General features: G+C 41.5%; 1 protein-coding gene across 1 annotated transcript in view; it reads right to left on the bottom strand.

Annotated features, from left to right (window-relative positions):
* Positions 1-18,447, bottom strand: part of LOC116896476 (NADPH-dependent 3-keto-steroid reductase Hsd3b5-like) — a 358,044-nt gene that overhangs the window by 271,349 nt on the left and 68,248 nt on the right. The gene's annotated exons all lie outside the window — the stretch shown is intronic.

The following is an 18,447-nucleotide window of genomic DNA, read 5'->3' as shown; positions in this document are numbered from 1 at the left end:
CCTTGAGCAGGCCAGCCAATACCTGAACAGATCCTTTGTCCTGTGTACAACCAATGAGAATAAGCCAACTAACCCTGTTGCTGAAGTCTGCCCTCTGTTACAAATAAAAGTTATGTGCTTTTTGGGTTTGGGGTTGCCTCTCCCTGTGTGGATGAGCAACCCCACGTATGTAGATTAAAAACCTTATACCCTCAAGCTATTGCAGCAGTCACTTTGTCAATCTGTGCTCTGTGTGTTGCACTCCTGAGTATGGACACTATGGGGCCTTACTACACTAAAACGAAAACCTATATTCAACAAAACTGGAAAATCTGGATAAAAAAAACAAATTTCTACAAAGATTCCAGGTACCAAAGGTAAATCAGGATCAGATAAACCACCTAAACTCTCCCATGACCCCTGAAAGAAATAAAAGCTGTCATCAAAAGTCTCCCAACCAAATAAGCTCAGGAACAGATAGTTTTAGTGCAGAATTCTATCAGATCTTCAAGGAAGGAGCAATACCAATACTCTTCAAACTATTACACAAAATTGAAACAGAAGGAACTCACAATTTCCCTCATGCCTAAACCACCAAATGACCCAACAAAGAAAGAGAACTTCAGGCCAATTTCTCTGATGATTATCACTGTAAAAATACTCAATAAGATTCTCGAAAACAGAATCCAAAAACACATCAAAATGATCATTCAACATGAACAAGTAGGCTTCATCTCAGGGATGCAGGGATAGTTCAATATACAGAAATCCATCAAACAAACTCAAAGAGAAAAAAACACACGATCATCTCATTAGGGGCTGAGAAAGCATTTGACAAAATTCAACACCCCTTCATGGTAAAAGTCTTGGAAATATCAGGAATTCAAGGCCCATTCATTAACATGGTAAAACCAATATACAGCAAACCAGTAGCCAACATCAAACTAAATGGAGAGAAATATGAAGCATTATCACTAAAATTAGGGACTAAACAAGGCTGCCCACTCTCTCCCTACCTATGCAATAGAGTACTTGAAGTCCTAGCCAGAACAATTAGACAACAAAAAGATGTCAAAGGGATACATATTAGAAAGAAGGAAGTCAAAATATCACTATTTGCAGATGATATGATAGTATATGTAACTGATCCCAAAAATTCCACCAGAGAACTACTAAACCTGATAAACAACTTCAGCAAAGTGGCTGGATACAAAATTAGTTCAAACAAATCAGTAGCCCTCTCTACTCAAAGGATAAACAGGCTTAGAAAGAAATTATGGAAATGACACCCATAATAATGGTCACAAATAACATAAAATATGGTGTGACTCTAACCAAGCAAGTGAAAAATCTGTATGACAAGTACTTCAAGCCTCTGAAGAAAGAAATTGAAGAAGACCTCAGAAGATGAAAACATTTCCTGTGCTCAGAGATTGGCAGGATTAATATAGTAAAAATGACCATCTTGTCAAAAGCAATCTACAGATTCAATGCAATCCCCATCAAAATTCTAACTCAATTCTTCACAGAGCTATACAGAGCAATTTGCAAATTCATGTGGAATAAGAAAAAACCCAGGATAGGGAAAACTACTCTCAGCAATAAAAGAACTTTTGGGGAAATCACCATCCCTGGCCTCCAGCTGTATTATAGAGCAATAGTGACAAAAACTGCATGGGATTGGTACAGAGACAGGCAGGTGGATCAATGGAATAGAATTGAAGACCCAGGAATGAACCCACACACCTATGGTCACTTGATCTTTGACAAAGAGCCAAAACCATCCAATGGAAGAAAGATAGCATTTTCAGCAAATGGTGCTGGTTCAACCGGAGGTCAGCATGTAGAAGAATGCAAGTTGACCCATTCTTATCACCCTGTCCAAAACTCAAATGCAAATGGATCAAGGACCTCCACATAATAGATACACTCAAACTAATAGAAAAGAAACTGGGGAAGAGCCTTTGAATACATGGGCACAGTAATTTTTCCTTAACAGAACACCAATGGCTTATGCCCTAAGATCAAAAATGAACAAATGGGACCTCATAAAATTGCAAAACTTCTGTAAGGCAAAAGACACTGTCATTAGGACAAAACAGCAACCAATCCTGCATCGTATAGAGGACGAATATTCCTTATATCAAAGAATTCAAGAAGTAGACTGCAGAGAAACAGACAACCCTATTAAAAATGGGGTACAGAGCTAAACAAAGAATTCTTAACTGAAGAATACCAAATGACTGAGAAGTACCTAAAGAAATGTTCAACATCCATAGTCATCAGGGAAATGCAAATCAAAACAACTTTGAGATACCACCTCACACAAGTCAGAACGGCTAATATCAAAAACTCAGCTGACAGTAGATGCTAGGGAGGATGTAGAGAAAGAGGAACACTCCTCCATTGTTGATGGGATTGCAAGCTGGTACAACCACTGTGGACATCAGTCTGGAGAGTTATCAGAAAATTGGACATAGTATTACCTGAGGACCCAGCTATACCACTCCTGCACATATACCCAAAATGTGCTCCAACATATAACAAGGACATATGCTCCACTACGTTCATTGCAGCCTTATGGAATACACAGACCACATGAATCTCAAGAAGAAGCAAGTCAAAAGTCTGCATGCTTCAGTCCTTCTTAGACTTAGGGGGAACAAAATAATCAAGGGAGAAAATACAGACACAAAGTGTGGAGCAGAAACTGAAGGAAAGGCCATTCAGAGATTGTCCAACCTGGGGATTCAACCTATATGCAGACACCAAACCTAGACACTATTGCAGATGCCAAGAAGTGCTTGTTTACATATATATATATGATGAAACACCATGACTAAGACTAATATATGTATATATATGTATGTATATATATTTATATATGAAGTACACATTTTTATAAAAATATATATAGTAGTCTTAGTCATGGTGTTTCATTGAAGTGATAAAAACCCTAAAATAGTGTGTGATGTACATGGTCCACTTACAGCTGAGGTCTCCACAGTTTCTTACTTACTTCACTTTGACCAGTTGTGAATTTCTGTTTTGTTGTCCACTGCACAAAGAACCTTCCCTGATAAGGACTGAGGGCTGCACTCATCCATGGGTATAGAGATATGTATTTGGCGAGCAATTACATTCAACATCTGTGTGTGTGTGTGTGTGTGTGTGTGTGTGTGTGTGTGTGTGTGTGTGTGTGTGTGTGTGTGAATTTGTCACATTACTCAGGGTAATGCTGCTCCTCTCAAGAACCACAGATTGCAAAATAAAATGCCCCATTGAGTTGTTGGTCAAGGGCATACCAGGGGCCCTCAATATTACACAAGCTACTGTCATTGCTCTTGGTTGCCTGTTGAAACTTATGGTAAGATATTATTGCTGAAGACACCATGTGGTCACAGAAAGTGGAAAAATTAAGGTGCTGCTATCCAAGAAGCTTTCTTCCTGCTGGCTAGATTTCACAATACCCAAAGGTGCCAAGGCCACAGGGAAAAAAGGAAACATCAACATTCTTATACAGCTGTGGATCCTGTGAACTACAAGAACAACCAGCCTAGAAAAAGATGCCCATGGATGCAATACGACCACAAATGTTATGGGAGTAATCAACAACATTGGGCTGGATATAAGGATGACTCCACAGGGGGAAATGCATGCCTTCTCCATACCCATGGATGAGTACAACCCTCAGTCCTCACTGGAGAAGGTTCTTTGTGCAGTGGACAACAAAACAGAAATTCGCAACTGGCCAAAGTGAAGAAAATAAGACTCTGGGGAGTCCTCAGCTGTAAGAGGGACACCTATACCACATACTGCCTTAGGGTTCCTCGTGCTGCTGTGAAACACCATGGACAAAGGCAAGTTGGGGAGGAAAGGGTTCATTTGTACTTCCACATCCCTATTCATTGTCAAAGGAAGTCAGGATAGGAACTCTTAAAAGGGAAGGAACATGGAGGCAGAGTTGATGCAGAGGCCATCTTCCCATGCCTCAAAGAACACTGTGGAAGAGATCACAGAAAGATTCTAAGAGCCCCAGGTCAGTAAGGACCAAGCCAAGGTGTCTTCTGGATATGACAGGACATCTGCACACATGAAGCCGTACCAATTAGGGTTGACTCCACCAAACCTACCTTGATCAAGTCAGTTAACATTTCAGCTTGGAGGGGGGAAAGGCTCAGTACACTTACCCCTGGATGAGTCTCTTCAGATTTTTTATTCACATTACATCCCAATGACAGACCCCTCCCTCCTTCCTTCCCAGTCCTGGCCTTGCAAATTCTTACCTACTACCGTCCCCTCAAAGAAGGAGAAACCTCCCCACCTTGGGTACCACCCAACCCTGGAACATCTAGCCCCAGCAGGAGTAAATGCCTCCTCTCCACTGAGACCCAGCCAGTCAGTCCAGGTAGAAGAACGGGATCCAGTGGTAGGCAATGGAGTCAGAGACAGCCCTTGTCCCACCTCTTAGAGGATTCACATGAAGACTAAGCTACACAGTTGCTGCAGATGAGTAGGGGGCCTAGAACCAGCCCTGCATGTTTTTTGGTTGGTGGTGGTTCAGGCTCTGTGCTTCCCTAGAGGCACAGGACAGTTAACTCTGCTCATCTCATAGTGTCCTTGACCACATGGATCCCTACAACCTTCCTCAACTCTTCCACATAACTCCCTTAGCACCTCCCGATGTTTGGCTGTGGGTCTCTGCATCTGTTTCCAACCCCTGCTAGATGAAGCCTCTCAGGAGACAGTTATGCTAAGTTCCTGTGTATAAGCATAGCAGGGTGTCACTCAGCATCGAGGCTGCATCTCTCACATGGGATGGGTCTCAAGGTGTTAAGTAGGGTCTCCAGGAAAGCAGGCCTGCACATGTACATTATAATAAACTCTGTAAATTTATAGCTAGTTGTATGACTTCATTTCTTAGTAAAGTATATTAAAGTCAATTTTAGCATATAGATTAAAAACTATTTTTATAAAAGAATTTTGAATAATAAAGAGATCATTTTGGGGGGGCTTCCCATTGTGAATTTTCTTTTTTTTTTAATTTTTTTATTTTTTTTATTAACTTGAGTATTTTTTATTTACATTTCCATTGTTATTCCCTTTCCGGTTTCCAGGCCACCATCCCCCTAACGCCTCCCCTTTCCCTTCTTTATGGGTGTTCCCACCCCATCCTCCCCCATTGCCGCCCCCCCCACAACAATCACATTCACTGGGGGTTCAGTCTTAGCAGGACCCAGGGCTTCCCCTTACACTGGTGATCTTACTAGGATATTCAATGTTACCTATGAGGTCAGAGTCCAGGGTCAGTCCATGTATAGTCTTTAGGTTGTGGCTTAGTCCCTGGAAGCTCTGGTTGCTTGGCATTGTTGTTCATATGGGGTCTCGAGCCCCTTCAAGTTCTTCCAGTTCTTTCTCTGATTCCTTCAACGGGGGTCCTGTTCTCAGTTCAGTGGTTTGCTGCTGGCATTCGCCAAAGAGATCATTTTTTAACTCTCAATAAATTCTTACTGGGTTGCATTGGAGATATTCATAAAATAAATTCAAATTCAGGTAAATAATTTCATATAATTATTCTTAGATTCAATCTACTAAACTTCTAATTCTTTTTTTGTTTTGCTTTGGTTTGCTTGTAGAGACAAGGTCTCATTATATAGCCTTGGCAATCCAGGAACTCACTATGTACACCAGGCTGGCCATGAATTCATCTGGCTCTGCCTTTAGAGTGCTAGAATCAAAAGCATGCACTGCACTACTGCTCCCATTTATCTAATATTTTAATATTTTATATCTGCTGCTCCGTTATACATTGACAATAATACTGTTCAGAAGTGCACTTGTCCAAAAAAAAGTTTTTATTACAAGGTATCCTTGAAGCTGACTTTTCTTCCTGTGCCAACAATAAAGGTCAGAATGTTTATCAATCACTGGGAAGGAGGGACCACAGAGAAGAATAAATAATGACCACAACGCAAGTGTGCATCAAGATATGGTGAGTCAGAAGGCCAGAGATTAAAACACTAGCCTTGATCTAAGGGCTGAGGAGACTAGTATCCAGAATTTCTCATCTAATTTTCAACAATTTAACAGGGTAGATTTTATTTTGTTTTATTTATTTTATTTTAGTTCCACTTCCTGCTAGTGTGGTCATAGTGTGCTAGCAAAAATTGGGTAGAGGGAATCCAAGGAATTACTGGAAAACTATCTTCATTGGGACCTTTTTCTAGTTCTCCTCCAAATGATCATACATCACAGCTGCTCCCCCAGTGATCTGTTTCCTGTGTTGACCATGCCTGGATGGAGCTGCTAGAGGAGCAGTAGGTTTTGTGGGCCAGAGGATCATCCGGATGTCAGAACAGAAGAAAAAACTGCAAGAGGTCAGGGCTCTGTACAAACTCTTCAGACCAGAAACCAAGGAGGAATTCTCTAGTAAGTGAGTCAGAGGCTCTGTTTGTGTGACTGTTGGGAACGCTGACTGAAGGCTGGAAGGGGTTCTTGTCTAGCAAATATGGAGGAGCTCTTGAAACATAAGGCTTCTCCCCTGCTCAAACACATCTGGAAGATTCATGACCACACAGCATAAAATACACCACACAGCTGTATGGCTAGAGTCTGACTTGTGTCTGACCTAGATATGATATCCACAAGAGCAACTACTGGAGCTTCAGACCTCTGTCTTTCTTCCCATGTGGCAATCTCACAGTTGTGTACTTCCTGTAATGTGATGATCCGTGCCTTTTCTACTTGGTCTGGTTGTTTGTTCCTTTCCTTGTGTGGTTTGGCAGAGGACACTCAGTGAGCATTCTCCAACATGGTAGTTGAACTAAAAAGTCAAATCGGTGAGTAAAAGAGAGACAGAGAAGGCATAGAGTGAAAGATTGAATCACACAGAGCATGTACGAAACAGTATAATGAGCAGGGTCAGGTGAGGGCCATGGACTCCTTACCTCCTTTCTCCAACGTCATTCCCCTCTATCCTTCATCTCCACAAAGGAAATGACAGAAGACTTGTCTGGAGTCTGGCATTCTTCTTAGCTGAAATTGCTGCTCCTAGGGCAAGAGCAAGCTCTGGAATGACAGTGCAGATTCTTAGCTGCATTGTCTTCACACCCTCAAGATATCCCTGCAGGGACCATAGGAAAAGAGCCTCAGCTATGAGGACAGTGTCAGGAACTGGTGTAGATTGCCTATGTCACATACTCCTTTGTGAGGAATTTATCTGACTACGTAATTAACAGGGTCCCCCTGTGGATTCCATAGAAGCTAAAGATACTGATGCATCCATGGCCCTGGCTTCCTGTCTGCAACCGAGGTCTCTTATGGGCTGACTTGTATTCAGCATCGATAAATGCTTCTGATAACTGCTGTATACTGACTGACAGTTCTCTCAGAGGCTCCATTCCCATCTCTAATTCAGATAGCTCTTCATTTGTTCTCAGCCCAGACCCAGAATATCAAGGCCTATCAAGGTCAGGGCTGAAATATCTTTGTGTCTCACTCTTCTGAATCCATCTCACTGGAACTCTGGAGGACAAAATATGGTTATCCTGTTGCTGGTACATATTTCTCTCCTGTCTTCACACCTGTGCAGTGTATACCAAAGACTGATGTCACAACATCCCAGAGCAGAACTCTGGCTCTGTTTCTCCTTCAAATCTACACAGGATTTCCCCATTCCCTATCAATTAAATCCTAGTCTCCCTCCTTACATTTGTAACCTCTCCAGTTACTTTAATGAATGTAGGAATTTCCTATAATTCCCTGTTTGTGTGCAAAACACAAATGGCATCTTACTGCTCAGATGCATTTTCTACAAAGGGATCGGGTGGAAATAGATGCTTCCTCCTGCCCTACAAATGCTGCATTCTGACTTTTGAGCACTTATGCTTCCTTCAGTAGAAAGGTCTCTTCCCCAGTGTCTTCTCCCCATGGCTGCCCTTAAAGGTCTAGGTAACTGATACCTGTACCAGGAGATTTCCATCCCATGCAGAAAGCTTCCCAAGGACCTGCTTTGTGTCCACAGAGCCTTCCTTACAGCAAGGGTTTATGCACAAAAATGATGTTCTAGATTGACATACTTCAGTTAACAAAAATAGACAAAAAGCAGAACAACAGAAGCTAAAAAGCAAGGCTAGTAGATTCTCAGGCTTTCCAAAACTCGATGGACTTTGAAGAAGTAGGCCTTTGTTTTAGTTTTTGGCAGGAGGTTCTCTCTAAGTGATGAATTTTATGACCTGAGTGGTATTCCCATCTTGGTGTCAGTTGTGCTAAGGTCTGCAGCCCTGTTACTGTGGGCAGGAACTGTGATTGACATAGATTAGCTCATTTTATACTCCCCAAACAGGAAGCAAGGACTCTCATTCCTGTGTCATAGGTGATAAATCTTCCTCTCTACCTCCCTGTCTGGATGGTGGGAAGTTGTCCACTTCACCAGAGATTGAAGTGAAAGTTCCTGTCTTCCCACTACTCCTTGCACCTTGCACTTGCTTGTAATAGGGATGTCAGTCCTGAAGAGGAGGCTGCTCCTGCTTGGCAGAGCTCCAGCTCCATTGGCTTCCTCCTGCCTACCTAGACTTACACACCAAGCTCACAAGAATCTTAAGAAAACTGGATATTCCTTAAGAAATGGTCCTAGAAAGGGAGAGGTAAGAGAGGGGGAACTCTCAGCTACCACCTGTAATGTCAGTATCCCTGAAGATTCTAGAGCACACGTAAATATATTTGTGGCACGTAGTTTGATCATTAATTAACTGATCAATAAGTGCCTATTTTGATCATTAATTAACTGATTAGTTAGTGTCTACTTATGCCTTAAAATGTACACAGTAAAGACAAGCCTAAGTTCCTAGAAGGTTAGAAGGAAGAGAACTGATGAAATCACACAGTGTAAAGACTTTTTAGATTTTAATGAAAGTGAAGGCACAATGTATTCAAACTTATGGGACACAATGAAAGGAGTGCTAAGAGGAAAATGCATAGCTCTGGGTGCTTTCAAAAAGAAACTGTAGAGAACATACACTAGTAGCTTGACAACACATCTGAAATCACTAGAACAAAAAGAAGCAAATATACCCAAGAGGAGTAGATGGCAGGAAATAAAAAACTCAGGGTTGAAATCAACCAAGTAGAAACAAAAAGAACTACACAAGAATCAACAAAACCAAGAGCTGGTTCTTTGAGAAAATCAACAAGATAGGTAAACCCTTAGCCAGACTAACCAGAGGGCACAGAAAGAGTATCCAAATTAACAAAATCAGAAATGAAAAGGGAGACATAACAACAGAAACCAAGGAAATCTAAAAAATCATCAGACCCTACTACAAAAGCCTATACTCAACAAAACTGGAAAATCTGGATGAAATGGATAATTTTCTAGACAGATACCAGGTATCAAAGTTAAATCAGGATCAGAGGAACAATCTAAACCATCCCATGTCGGTGCCAGCACCGACACGGTACTGAGAATCGGGCGAAAGCCTGCGGGATGAAAGAAACACACACACACACACACACACACACACACACAAGTTATCATGTCAAGCCAGGAGAGGAAGAGAGGAAGAGAGAGAGAGAGAGAGAGAGAGAGAGAGAGAGAGAGAGAGAGAGAGAGGAAGAGGAAGAGCAGAAGAAGAGAGTGAGAGCCTCCTGTAGCTTTATTCACCACTTACATACCCAAGTTCTCCAGGTAGAAAATATCTGGGAAGCACAGTGGGAAACCCTGGCTTGTGACTACCTGGCTTGTGACTTCGGTAACAAAAGATCAAATTAATTAGGGAGAAATCGGAGAAGACCAGCCTAAATCTCAAAGATAAAGGCTGAGGAAGCAAAAGGCAGAAGTAAATTGACCACCACCCAGGTGTGGTCCAGGTGTGTCAGTTCCACATGCATCAGCCGGGCTCAGCAGAGGTCATGCAGTGGAGACACCAGGTGTTTACTACTTGGTCTTTTCTTCCTGTGCCATAAATACATGGGAGAAGCTCTTAGGAGTATGTGTGGCCAAGAGTCACATAGGCACTTTGAGCTATCTAGGCCCAAATCCAATATGCTCACTACATCTCCCCCGTTGTTTTTTTTTATAAAAGACCATTAGGTGGAAGTAGTGGTCTGAGAGAGATCAGACATGCCTCACAGAGTGCCCACCTCAGCCATGGCGAGCCACTCTTGCAGTTAGGACTGCACCCCAATGGCTAGGAATGAACTTATGCTGTAACACACCGTTCTGGGCTATACGTGTGTGTTTATTGGAGGAAAAACTGGGCAGAGGAGCATTTGACCGGCCCGTACATTTAAACGGGGTGTAGCCACCTCTGTCTTAGGATCGACCTCTCGAACCCCAGCCTTATCTGTCATAAGATCACCTTGTTGCCCTCAAGGCTCCATGTCTAGATTGGTCAAGGGTCAGAGGAAGTTGCCCATTGCTTAGGATAGCTACATCAGATCATCTTCTCATTCCTCTTACTTGAGCCCAGGGGCGAAAGAGCAGGGGCCAGATGGCATTAATTTAAGAGATTGTGGAAGTTGAGCCTCTCCTGATAAGTAGTGGGCACCTCATCTGGTTCTCCTCAGCTGCTACCACCAAGGGCCGTGGTCAAGCCGCTCCTATAATAAAATTTAGAATTCCCAATTGTTAGCAACTACTCCAGAAAGTTCACCCACTGTGCTTGCCTAACAATAGATTGGAGGAGGGTAACTCTAGACACTGCAGACACAATGGCTGCAGTAGTAATGGCTGCTACAATAGCAGCGAAAATGCCAACAAGGTCTTTCCCAGGACAGTTCAGGATCAGTCATTCTTCTCTGGAACAACCAGCAGGCAATGGAACCATGTCTGAGATCTGCACAACCAGGGCAGAATTCCCCAGTCCACAGCAGCTTCATGCAGATGGCATTCCTGTGAAGCTACAGACTGCAAGATGACAACACCAGTCAAGGCAGCAAGAGTCACCAGGGGAATGAGGGGAACAAGAGTAACAGCTGGAGTCCAGTCTTCTCCAGCAAGCAGCAGTGCACAGAGGGTCGGAGCGCAGGCCGCGATGGGACGGGACACAATGACTGCAGCAACGCCAGAATTTCTGTGATGACAAAAGATGAGGGGGAATCCTCCATCTTCCTCTAAGGGCACAGGAATGACTCCAGGGACACGAACCACGAGAGCTGAATCTTCATGCTCCCAGGATCAGCAAGTCTCACCAGCCACCTCTGGCAGCTGGCATACTCCTGTAGCATCCTGTAGATAAAACACAAACATTCCCTCTTCCCCATATAGAATATCTGAACAGGATCATGCCAATACGTGGATCTTTCTATTACACCTAGGCAGAAGTATGCCTAGTTGCAGGGTGCCATAAACACTCAGAGTTCCTTGGCATCCAAATTTTAACATTGAAATAAAAAGAGTATTATTTAGCATACAGGGATAACTCCCCCTTTTTATTTATTAAAATTGTTAAAATATTATTTATTAAGATAAGTCCTCGAGGATTAAATTGAGGACACTGAGCACTTGTATTTATAAATTGACTTGTATACCAAATTATTGTTTCCAGCATTATTGTTCTGGTGATATAAAGAATGAGATTTTTTTTTTTGACTAATTGCTCCTATGTAAGGCCTATAATCTGCCTGGTATCATTGTCCTCCCTTCCTAAGGGGTCCAGGCAATCCAGTTTGAGTTCTTAAATGGCCTATAAAGGAACAGTACTTAGTGCTCTTAATCACTAAGCCATCTCTCCAGCACCTCACAAGTTTTATTTACCTAAACATAAGCATTAATTAGAAATGCCAAATCCTGTAAACAAGGTCCAGATTTAGCCTTATTTAGAAATCCCTGAGTTGGCAGAGTGAGGCTGGGCGTTGAGAGTAAGCAAATGGAGTCTTCCTCTTTTCGTGAGGGTGTATTATCAACTCCATTACCATTTTTAAAGAGCTGGGTCTATGGTTGTGTTTAGTTGTCTGAGCCAGAGCACTGAAAGGACAGTGAGTTGTCAGACATTTACACTGAAATCACTCACTGATTATATGTAGAAAACTTGTCTCCAATAAAGCATTAACTAATTGAAATCAATTGTAAATCACAAGCCACACATTGGCTATCAGTATATGAATTGAAAGCTTGATTTTTTAACATTTAAAAAACAGTGGCTACAGCACGTAATTTAATAGTCTGTGCTGAAGCAGGGGAAACTCAAGAGAATAAACAAGTGATCCAATCATACATGTAGCCTTTTCATTAGATGAACCACCTATAAATACAGTAAGCGCATTTTCTATGGGTTGCATGCACAAATGTTCAGTAAATAGAAAAGCATGCAAAGAGTAAAATTATCAATTTTGCCTGAAAATTTGTATATGTAATAGGCCAAATATCAGTATTTTGTAATAACCAATTTAATTGTTGTTTGGAATAAGATATGTTTTACCAGGTTTCTTTTTAAAATACTTCCATGACTCTAGCCTACAATTCTGTATTAACACAACTGAAGCTTTATCTCCAATGAGGATAACAAACAAAGACCTAAGTCCTCTGGTAAGGTGAGGTACTTAGCCAATTAACATATCCTTAGAAGCTTAAAATTAGTTTCAAATATTAAAAAGGAATATTGACTCTTTTCTGGAGCAACAGCTACTCCCCAAATATTAAAGCTCATTTTGAGAGCAAAGGTTTGTAGTAAAAATTTCCATATACACTGAAAGATTCAAAGTTCTAACTTCTTACATTGAAGAAGCAACAAAATTACATAATATAAGGCTATTAGCCATTCTTTTGTAAAATTTTTAATGATATCACTTTATGGGCTTTCTAAAAGTATAAGCAAGCTCACGAAATGAAAACTCACAATCGCCAGGACGTAAACAAACTGCATAAAAACAATCCTCTAAATCTACCTTGAAATGGCAGTTGAAGTAAGCAAACAAGCTGTAATGCTCTCACAAGTTCCAAAACCTCATCAATCCTTCATAAATCCTGTGACAATCTCTACCTGTTTGATTTTTTCTTAATTACAAATAAGTTTGAGTTAGTCAATGTAACACTGGCAATCCTTAATCACAATCCTTAAATTCTCCTTGTAACACCAGAGCACAACCACAAGGTCACCTGAGTTCTGAGTACATGACTAGGCAGCTGTCCTTGAGGCAGTAGAATTAGCATTAAAATACAGATAACTTCAGGCAAACCACAACTTTGGAAAGCAAAACTCAACCTCCAACAAATGATCTAGTCTCCAAAATCCAGTCTCCAAAACACCGAGTCTATCCTTCATGCTACAAAGTTTGACTGCCAATTCCTACATATGAACGCACGATGGTGCGGTCTCCAATACCTCAACAAAGAGACATTGTCCTAAATTCTTTTAGAAGCCTGGTTTCTAGGATAAGAGTTCCATAAAAATATTATCTCAATTTAGACCTATTTCCCTAGGTTGGCTCATGCCACATGTTGTCTAGAATGACTTCATCCAAATTACAATTTTAAGCCAACTTTCTGTTACCAATGTTACACTTTTTTAACCATATCCAATAACTTAAAAGCCAATAGTCCATAACCAAGGCATGTAGAGCATATTTATACATTTAAAACCAATCAGAAACAAAATTGAAGTGGCTGCACATATCTTTAATATTTAGACCAAGCACCATTTTTACTTTTTCTAGCTGTAATATTAAGAGAAGCACCTTGTCACCTGCTAAGTCTAATAATCAGCTCATGCAGACCCTCAGTTCCTGGGCAGCTTCTCCAGCTGACCTAGGCTCCTAGCTACAGGTGCAGGGCTCCAAAGGCCGATTGAAACTGCTTTTTATTCATTTGTTCCTTTTTTTTTTTTTTGAAATGAGTTAAAACCAAATCAAGGTGTGAATGGCCGGCAGATAAAGTTTTTACCATTTTTTCTTTTTAACATGAAACATAAAACATTTAAGCAAGAGAAACAAAAACCACAGACATAAACTGACAGACATGGACAGTTTGGTGCACCAAGGACAGACAATAGAGATAGAGGGGGAAAAAAACTAGATGGTGTCCCACCAAAGGGACCCAGATATCCTACCTATGGAACCCAGAACCAGAAATAAGCATTTTTCCAATAGGAGCCAGCAGAGAGGCAGGACGTCTCCTGCCTTCCTTCTGTCCCTAGGAGAGCTCTGAAAAAGTTTTTCCTCTTTCTCCAAGGCATCCACGGAGAGTCCGGGAGGACTGTTTTTCCCAAACCCATTCTCTCTCATGTCTAGGGTGTAAACTATCTCTAGTCAGGGTCCAAAGACTAAAATATAACTCTTAAAGAACGCATACGCAAAAACACTCTACCATTACCTTGTCCCTTTTTTATTACAAGTTTTACTCACGCTAGCCCAAATCGCTAGCCCAAATCACTGAGGCCTTTTCTAGCCCATCTTACCCCAATACATCCCTGCTTCTTCGCTGGCCGGCTACCCGGGATGTCCTGTCAGGAGACCTTCTCTTTCCCTATCTCGGTGGGACCTCCACACCGACACAGTACCGAGAACCTGGCGTAAGATTGCGGGATTAAAACACACACACACACACACACACACACACACACACACACACACACACACACACACACACACACGCCGGTTATTCATGTTAAGAAAGAATGACCACTCTGTGGCTTTATTTTTCGAATACATACCCCAAGTTGACCAGGTGGAAAAAATCTGGGAAGCACAGTGGGAAATCCTGGCTTAAGGCTTTGGTAACAAAAGACCGAATTCGTGCCCCCAATTTACTGGGGAGAAATCAGGAAGACCAGCCTAAATCTCAAAAATAAAAGAATAGGAAGACAAAAGACAGAAACGAACTGACCCATCGCCCAGGTGTGTTGTTACAGGGCCTGACTGTTTCCTTTTTTAGGAACAAAAGACTTCCACGTGCATCAGCAGGGCTCAACAGGGGTCAAACCCTGCAAGGGACCCAGAAGGGTCTGACAAGGGGGTGAAACACTGCAGGGGACCCAGGCTCTGACAAGTCAGCTGGCTAGTGCTAACCTCAAAGCCTTTTTCTGTAAGAGTATGCTTAATAACATTTGGAAAGAACTCTGTGTTTAGATTCATTTTGTCCCATCCGGATTCAAGTCACAGCAGTAGTGGTTGGAATCTCTAATGTTAGCTACAAGCTATGTACACTTACCCGGGTCAGTATCAGATAGCAGGCCAGTGCTTAATACTAGCCAATAAAACTATATAGCTATGCATTTATCAGTTACCTACTGGATGCCTTCTTTCAGGCCGAACACACAGATTTCTTAGAGCTAAATATTTATCAGCAACCGATTGGGTGCCTTCTGTCAGGCTCGGAGGTAGGGTGGGAGGGTGGCAGCTTTGCCTTCTTTCTAGACCTGGGATTGCTTTCTTTCAAGCGGGTTACTTTCTTTCAAGCAGGATAGCTTTCTTTCGAGCTAGATTTACCTTCTTTAAGGCCACACAGATTCAGATTGCTCGCCTATCCTGAACTGATTTTCACTAATCAGCGGGCTAGCTAGGCCCTAGACGAGACTCCTAGCTCTTCCGAGATACACACAGAATATTTGGGGCTTACCTCAAGAAGTCCCTGTTCCGGCACTGTAAGTAATGCCGGGGGCCAGCCGGGACATTGGTCTTCTTTCTCCTGTTGGTTCTCCTTGAGGCAGCGGAGGGGGAAGAGCGTCAGCGGAGGGTAAGACTTTGTCTTACGAGATACTTGGGATTGCTGTATAATAGTAAGTTTACTTATCTACGTCTAAGTTACTATGTTACTGTAGCTGATTTACTTACCTATGTCTAAGTCACTATGCTCTGCTACTGTAACTGACCCACCTTCTGGGTTCCTCTGAGGCCAGAAACTGCAGTCTCTGGCATTTAGCACCTCATTATAAAACAGCAGGAGATAAAGTAGTGGATTACTTGCTGGAGCCTTTTCCCTTTTGTCCCTATGCTTCTTCCTTGTCAGGCTAGGGGGAAGTTTGGAGCAATAAACTTCTATTGAACCAAGAGAAGTGAATAGCGCTTGCAGAAGGAAAAACTTTTACATAGCCAAATATGCATAAACATAATTTCACACACCGATTCAATAAATGCGCATTGATACATTTCCACTCAAATTCAGATGGGCCCAGCTTACATGCATTCTCACAATTACATTCTTACACACACACATGCATACATTCTCACAATTACATACTTACACAGACATCCATACTTACATATGCATATGGAGCAAAAGGCCAAGCATCTGTGCAGAAAGAACTCACTCATTCTGGATGAAAGATGAGCTCCAATCTTTATTATATAGAGAAAGAAATAGCTTCTACCCTTTTAATACTAAATGAATTAAACCCAAGTTTTAAGAGAAAAGGCTTGTTCCTTTCAATAAGACTAAGCCTGCCTTGCTATTGAGAAATGGCCTGTTCTGTACCATGGTAAGGAAAACCTGCCTGCTCCTTCTGCTCTCTCCAGCTTCTTTTTTCCTCTTTTCCTCTGCATTCCGCACATTTCTCTCTTATGTTACCTATAGTCTCTAAGTTATTTCTCTCTGCATTTCTTCTCAGCCCAGATCTTTTTAGCTCAGTTCTCCTTAGCTCAAACCTGACTCTTCCGCTTAGTCCCTCTCCAGCTCAGACCTTCTCTCTCTGTCCTGTGTCTGTCTTTCTGTGTATTCTCTTTGTCCTCAGCACTTAAACATCTTTGAGAATACATAATTACATGTTACAAAGTTCATCACAAGTTCATAATGAAAGATCAAAGCATAAATTGAAGTAGAAGTTTACAACAGAGAATGTTTACATGAATATCCATCAGGAGTAATTATCTGGCTAACCACTCATCACCAGTGTCAGCTCTACAGGTTCACTGAAGGTCTAAAACCATAGTTGTTAGTGAAGTTTTGTATAGATAAACCCGGTCAATATCTTATCTTCTGTCCTTGCACCTGTAATAAATCATTTGTTCTCTATTTATGACTCTTGATAATTGTCTTACAACTTCTTGGAGTGTGTTCTGAGTAGAAGAAAGCCTGGTTACTATCTAAGAGCAATTAACTGGTGACACCTAGGAGACCGGCAGAGTTCTCACTGCAGTTTTAACTATTAGAAAGAAACTTAATAGCAGTTCCACTATAAAAGAACTTAATAATCATTGATATAATTTTAGGAGTTCTTATAGGATCATTATTAAGACTAAAGAAGTCATCTATTTGTCTGGATAGCATCACTACGAGACAGTACAACTTCGTAGGTCTGCAGAGATCTGCTCTAAAGGGGTGTGCTATTACTCAATGATTGTTATATATGTCTAATAATAACAACAGGAAAAGCATTTTAATAGCAGGAATCTTTCCCAAAATGAATCCCTTACAGCCTTGCTTAATAACACCAACCAGTTGTGGATTATAACATAATCTGAGGCTGTCCATCTCAGGATGATCACCTACTAGTTATTAGCTTGTCCTGTTATGGCTCCTGACATAGTAGCATTTGACAGCCACTAAAGTCCTATTTGAATTGGCTAAGACCAGTCACTCTACTGACTCTCCTATATTTCTTTAGGTCCCCTGATTGAATGATAATAGTCTGGAAGCCTCAATAGGGCCTGGTAGCACCAGTTTCACAATTTCAAAACTGTTTGATTTGGGGTGTTATTCTTTCCTGTTGGGTGTTCAAGACCAAATAGTCTACCAACAATTAAACTTTTAGAATGCTAATTCATCCAAAGCTGGAGGAGGGGGGTAGGACACCCTATCAGTTGGCTATCTTCAGGGTTGGGTCAAAGGTCTTAATGTGGGTTTTTGTTAAAGCATTTGAGACCTTTGACTCCTGATAATCCTCTTTACAAAAAACTCTGGTTGATCTTCACCCCTGGTGTCTGCATGGTGTCTGACATCAAAAGGAATGTTTACTCTGGAGTTATAGTGTTGGTAGAGGTATGAGTCTTCCTCTGGGTTATGACTGACCTTCAAGGACAAAGGCATTGGCGCTCTTCATTATCCTTATTTAGACATCTACACTCAGGCTGTAGAAGACTCAGAAAGACTTTGACAAATCTCCAAACGAAGGTAAGAAGGACTTTGTTAGGACTTTCATGTAAATTTACATAAAAATTAGATTAAAATTATATGTTAAAATAGTCATTTTTGTTAGATATTGTGGGGTTTGGTGCTTTATTCTTGAGAGTTTCATATTTATATACATGAAGCATGATCATATCCATCCTTCAAACCACCCCAAATAGTCCCTCCCTCAATGCTCCCCCAACACCTCCTCACCCCCTCCAGCACTGCCTCCCCACAACTGTACACCTGTTTTTGGATGGTGACCGTGTGAATGAGTGTGGATCTATCCACTGGAGGACAAGACAACTACCAATGGTCATGGTCACACATTCAAATTTAAATCTCAGCCTAATAACCTCTCTCTGCCCTAAAATGTGCCCAAAATGTAAAAGAGGGTTTTCACCAAGTGAATGTTATCCTGAACTCAA

The sequence above is a fragment of the Rattus rattus genome, chromosome 3 (assembly GCF_011064425.1).
Source record: "Rattus rattus isolate New Zealand chromosome 3, Rrattus_CSIRO_v1, whole genome shotgun sequence".
Taxonomy (NCBI): Eukaryota; Metazoa; Chordata; class Mammalia; order Rodentia; family Muridae; genus Rattus; species Rattus rattus.
The sequence above is the reverse complement of the archived record's forward strand: the minus strand, read 5'-3'. Positions and strand labels throughout refer to the sequence as shown.